The 6281-nt window shown below is 41.3% G+C and overlaps 1 pseudogene; it reads right to left on the bottom strand.

Annotated features, from left to right (window-relative positions):
- Positions 1-4151: 4151 nt before the first annotated feature.
- LOC117077833 lies at positions 4152-5475 on the bottom strand (annotated as a pseudogene).
- Positions 5476-6281: the final 806 nt, after the last annotated feature.

The following is a 6281-nucleotide window of genomic DNA, read 5'->3' as shown; positions in this document are numbered from 1 at the left end:
AGAGAGAAAGAAAGAAAGAAAGAAAGAAAGAAAGAAAGAAAGAAAGAAAGAAAGAAAGAAAGAAAGGAGTCCTGGGCTTGGGGTGAAAAGAGATCAGATCCTACTCTTCCTCCTTTCCTCAAGTAGCCATACAAACTTGGGTGTGGCATTTATACTCTGTAAGTCTCAACTTTCTCCTGTAAAATGGAAACAATAAATCGTAATATCTCTCCAGCATATGTCATACAGGGTTGCTTCTGCTCTTGCACCATACACTGGGTTTGTTGAGTCATGACATCTTGTAGCTGTCATTAAGGAGCTATAATTTCCACTAAGGAGTTAGAGTCCTAGAATGGTTTACCCTCCAGGCCTAATAAATTCAAGCTTTAGAAGATGATGATGATAACAATATAATATAATCAATTAATATTTTATGTAAATATCAAAATAATACTGATAAAACAAGGGCAGGTTTTTGTTTTTTGTTTGTTCGTTTGTTTGTTTGTTTGAGATGCGGCCTTGCTCTGTCACCCAGGCTGGAGTACAGTGGCACAAACATGGCTCACTGCACCCTCGACCTCCCGGGCTCAGGTGATCCTCCTGCCTCAGCCTCCAGAGTAGCTGAGACTACAAGCATACACCACCATGCCTGGGTAATTTTCATTTTTTTTTTTTTTTTTTAGAGATGGGGTCTTAAAACTATGTTGCCCAGACTGGCCTTGAACTCCTGGCCTCAAGTGACCTTCCCCCTCCCCTGGCCTCCCAAAGTGCTAGGATTACAGGTGTGAGCCACTGTGCCCAGCCCAAGGGCAGGTTCTGTTTGATGAAGGGGGTAATTGTTTATGTGATATAATATAAAGGGAGAGGTGCTAGAAAAACCCCCAATATAAACATAATATCTCTTTTGTGCTATTGTCTACAATTCAATTATCAAAGTATTTTTTTCCTTTGGTTGAGTCATATCCACTTCTCATGTCCCACTTGAAAAGCCATAAACTTAACTTGTCAGTACATATGTGCTTATCACATAGTGTACTTTCCAGAGAGGTGACAAGCCCAAAAGTCGCCTGTGCCCAGGAAGGGGTGGGAAGACATGGGAGAAGAAATGAGTTAGGGAGCAGAAAGCAGGATCGGCGGCTGATTAAAAGACAGACCAAAGGAAAACTGAAAGACCCCTCAAAGGTAGTTTCTACCAACCTCACACTCAGCAGCCTCACAACCTGGCCCAGTCTCAGGACAAATGGAGATAGATATATATACACATATATATGCACTTATACAATTATATACATAAATTATGCATGTGGGTGTACTTTTTTCCCAGCACACTTATGTTAAGGGAGAAATGAAAAATATGATGCAAGTAGATAACGCCTAAAAAGTAAACATCACGAGTGAGCTATATAGACAGGATTTTCAGGAAGCTAATCATATCTCACAAAGAAATTGAGATGCCCTCTTGATCTTTATCTGAAAAGAAAGTCTTTCCAGCTATAATAAACTTATAATTTAGAAGAACTCAAAAAGTCCTCCAGCTTTGTTAGTGAAAAGCAACCTGTCTTTAAGTGCCCCAGGTCATGTCCTCTTTTCTCATCTCAAATTATTCTGGGACAATCAGAAAGAAAGTGATCTATATCTGATTACCTTTCTGAAAAAAGAAAAATGTCAGAGCTGCCTGCCAGGAGTTTTTACAGTGTAGTTCTTCTTAAACACAGAAAATGGGGAGAAAGTCGCTGTCATTTAACAGACATTAATTTTGACCAGCCATGAATGAAACTTCTGCTACTCCTGAAAAATATGTGTAGCTTGTCATGCCCTCAGACATGTGACTGGAATCAATTCTCCACCTGTCCATGACTTTCGCCATGTGGTTTTGCCATGGAAAAATCACTAAAGCATCTCACTAAAGCAGCAGTCTATCTTTGCCCCTTCAATCTGAGCCCCACCTGTAAAGGGCCTGAGAGTAAATATTTGAGGCTTTGCGAGCAAGACTGTCTCTTTTGCAACTACTTGTAGCACAAAAGTGGCTATAGAAAATATATGTACAAATACACATGAATGTATTCCAATGAAACTTTATTTACAAGAGCAGATGGCCGGCCAGATTTGGCCCACAGCCAGAGTTTGCCTACTTCTAGCCTAGACAAACTATTACCATAGCAATAATAGCTAATTATCATATTGACAAGAACTTACTTATGTCATTGTGATGTAGTGTTCCTTTCACCCAGAAGGCTCTGCCCACCTGTGCTTTTAGTTGATATCCTTTTTCTTTATGTCTTAGCCTCCTCTTCCAAGAAGCCTGAGACTGTTTACCTTAGAAGAGTGTTCTAATTACCTGATTACTCATCCTTCTCCTTCATCACGCTAAAAGTGCCTAAAAGCAAGGTTATGTTTTAATCACTTTTGTATACCCAGACCCTTGTAGTGAACCTAGACCATAGAAGATGCTCAGTAAGTGAATGTGAAGTGAATAATTCAAGGAAATACAATCACTTCAAGAGAATGAGAGGACAAGCCACAAACCAGGACAAAATGTTTGCAAAAGACAGATCTGATAAAGAACTATAATCCAAAATACACAAAGAACCCTTAAAATCCAGCAATATGGAAAATGAACAATCCAGTTTAAAAAATGGGCAAAAGATCTGAACAGACATCTCACCAAAGAAGATATGAAGATGGCAAATAAACATACGAACAAATGCTCCATATAATCTGTCATCAAGAAAATGCAAATTAAAACAACAATGAAATAGCACTACATACCTATTAGAATAGTGCAAATCCAAAACACTGATAACACAAAATGCTGGCAAGAATGTGGAGCGACAGGAGCTCTCATTCATTACTAGTGGGACTACGATATGGTACAGCCACCTTGGAAGACAGTTCAGCTGTTTCTTGCAAAACTAAACATACTCTTACCATACAAGACAACAATCATGCTTTTCAGTATTTACCCAAACAGGAAGAAAATTTACGTCTACACAAAAACCTACACACAGATGTTTATAGCAGCCTTATTCATAATTGCCAAAACTTGGAAGCAACCAAGATGTCCTTCAGTATGTGGATAAATGGTGGTACGTCCAGACAATGAAATATTTTTCAATGCTAAAAAGAAATGAGCTATCAAGCTATGAAAAGACAGGAAAGAAACTTAAATGCATATTACTAAGTGAAAGAAGCCAATCTGAAAAGTCTACATACTGTATGGTTCTAACTATATGACATTTTGGAAAAGGTGAAACTATGGAGATGGTAAAAAGGTCAGTTGTCTCCAGGGATTGGGAAGAGGGAGGGATGAGATAGGCAGAGCACAGAGGATGCATAGGGCTGTGAAAGTATTCTGTACGATACTGTAATGGTGGATCCGTATCATTATACATTTGTCCAAACCCATAGAATGTGCACCACTAAGAGCAAACACTGATGCAAACTACATTTTGGATGATAATGACACGTCCACGTAGGTTCATCAATTGTAACAAATTGTTGGTAATGGAGGAGGCCAGATGTGGTAGAGGGGAAGGGGACATATGACATTCTATACTTTCTGCTTAATTTTGCTGTAAAATGAAAATTGTTCTAAAAATAGTCTATTTTTAAACACACACATGCAATTATATATCATTGTTGCAAGTCTTTACTCAGCCTCTTATATGGCCCTTATTCTCAGGAGACACTGAAAGCTAATTACTTGATTAGACAATGGCTCCTTAGATCCGACAAGGTCTAAGCACAACCAAAACCACAAGTGACAAAAGAAAAAATAGATAAATTGGACTTCACCAAAATTAAAAATGCTTGTGCTGCAAATGTTACCATCAAGAGAATCAAAAGACAACACACAGAACAGGCAAGTGTTTTTTTTTTCCACATAAAAATGGCATCTGCTTTATTTGGTATACTTTCATTTCAGAACAAAATAAACAAAAAAGCACAATACACAACATCCAATATCCTGTTATAAAAGTAGGAAGAGAATGGGGCTTAAGGCTCTGTTTCCTGCCTTAAGGCAGGAAAAGACACACTGACAGGGGAGAAAAAACACTAGACATTTGCAGAGGGAGCCAGGTGAGATAAGGCCACTCAAGGCCGCGGGACAGAGCCACTCAAGGAACCATGGGGACACTATACCAGGGCACAAGGTTTCCAAATATAAACTCCTAGTCTACTTCTTCCATGTGAGACCCATTCTCCTCACCCTCAAGCAAGGGTATCTCATCAGAAACAATAGCACTGGGTTCTTCTATTGTCACTTCATCTTCATCAATACCTATACCTAGCTTGATCATGTGGTAGATGCAGTTGGAGTGGGTCTGGGGATCCTCAAGGGAGAAGCCAGAAGAAAACAGAGCAGTTTCAAACAGCAGCACCACCAGGTGCTTGACAGCTTTGCTGTTCTTGTCTGTCTCAGCCTTTTGCTGCAGCCTCTCCACAATGGGGTGATCGGGTTGATCTCCAGGTGCTTTTTGGCCACCATGTAGCCCATTAGAGAGTTGTCTCCAATTGCCTGAGCTTTCATGATTCACTCCATATTGGCTGTCCAGCCACAGGTGTTGATCACAATGCAGCAGGGGAAGACACAAGCCTATTGGAGGTTGTCACCTTCTCAACCTTCTTATCTAAGATTTCTTTCATGAGCTTGCAGAGGTTCTCAAACTTTGCCTTGCTCTCTTCCATTTTCTTCTTCTCCTTTCATCCTCAGGTAGCTCGACCCTCTTTGGTAATAGAGACCAGGCTCTTCTTATTAAACTCCTTGACCAGCTGCACTCAGTACTCATCAGTGAGTTTGGTCGAGTATACCTCCTCGAAGCCCCGCTTTGAGAGGTGTCTACCTGCTCTTTGCTCTCACCAGTGATGTAACAGATGGACTTCTGTGCCTCCTTCATGTGAGAGAGATACTCTGACAGAGACGTCATCTCATCTTCAGACTGGGAGGTGTGATAGCACAGCAGCTCAGATAGACATCCCTGGTTAGTGGAGTCCTCATGGATCCCAAGCTTTAGATTTTTAGAGAATGCCTCATAGAATTTCTTGTAATTCTCCCTCACTTCCGCCAGCTCAGAGAAGGGCTCAAGCCACTTCTTTTTTTTTTTTTTTTTTTTTTGAAGCGGAGTCTCGCTCTGTCGCCCGGACTGGAGTGCAGTGGCCGGATCTCAGCTCACTGCAAGCTCCGCCTCCCGGGTTTACGCCATTCTCCTGCCTCAGCCTCCCGAGTAGCTGGGACTACAGGCGCCCGCCACCTCGCCCGGCTAGTTTTTGTATTTTTAGTAGAGACGGGGTTTCACTGTGTTAGCCAGGATGGTCTCGATCTCCTGACCTCGTGATCCGCCCGTCTCGGCCTCCCAAAGTGCTGGGATTACAGGCTTGAGCCACCGCGCCCGGCCTCAAGCCACTTCTTAACAACATTTTCGTGAATGACTTTCAAGATTTCGCTCTGCTGGAGCACTTCCTAGGAGATGTTTGGGGCAGATCCTCAGGGTCCAATAGTTCAAGTAATTAAATAGGGAAAGAGATCGACAGTAAAACTGACTATTAAAAGGAGTGCATTCAATTCGCAATTGCAGATATGGAACCAACCTAAGTGCTCATCAACCAACAAGTGGATAAAGAAATGTGGTATATATACACCATGGAATACTACTCAGCCATAAAAAGGAATAAAATAATGTCTTTTGCAGCAACTTGTATGGAGTTGGAGGCCATTATTCTAAGTGAAGTAACTCAGGAATGGAAAACCATTCTCACTTATAAGTGGGTGCTAAGCTATGAGGATGCGAAGGAATAAGAATGATATAATGGACTTTGGGGACTGTGGAGGGGGAAGTTAGGAAGGGGTGAGAAACAAAAGACTACATATTGGGTACTGTGTACACTGCTTGGGTGATGAGTACAGCAAAAATCTCAAAAATCACCACTGAAGAATGTATCCATGTAACCAAAACCACCTGTACCCCCAGAACTATTGAAATAAAAATAAAAATTAAAAGAGTGCATTAAGTAGATATTTTTAGGAAAAAAACTTTTTTTTTGTTTGTTTTTTGTTTTTTTTTGCAGGGAACAGTGTCGCTCTGTCACCCAGTCTGGAGTACAGTGGCGTGATCTCGGTTCACTGCAACCTCCTCCTCCCGGGTTCAAGCGATTCTCCTGCCTCAGCCTCCCAAGTAGGTGGGATTACAGGCATGCACCACCCAGACCTGGCTGATTTTTTTTTGTATTTTTAGTAGAGACGGGGTTTCATCATGTTGGTCAGGCTGGTCTCAAACTCCTGACCTCAAATGATCCGCCCGCCT

This window comes from Trachypithecus francoisi, unplaced genomic scaffold (genome assembly GCF_009764315.1).
Source record: "Trachypithecus francoisi isolate TF-2019V2 unplaced genomic scaffold, Tfra_2.0 Lachesis_group6, whole genome shotgun sequence".
Taxonomy (NCBI): Eukaryota; Metazoa; Chordata; class Mammalia; order Primates; family Cercopithecidae; genus Trachypithecus; species Trachypithecus francoisi.
The sequence above is the reverse complement of the archived record's forward strand: the minus strand, read 5'-3'. Positions and strand labels throughout refer to the sequence as shown.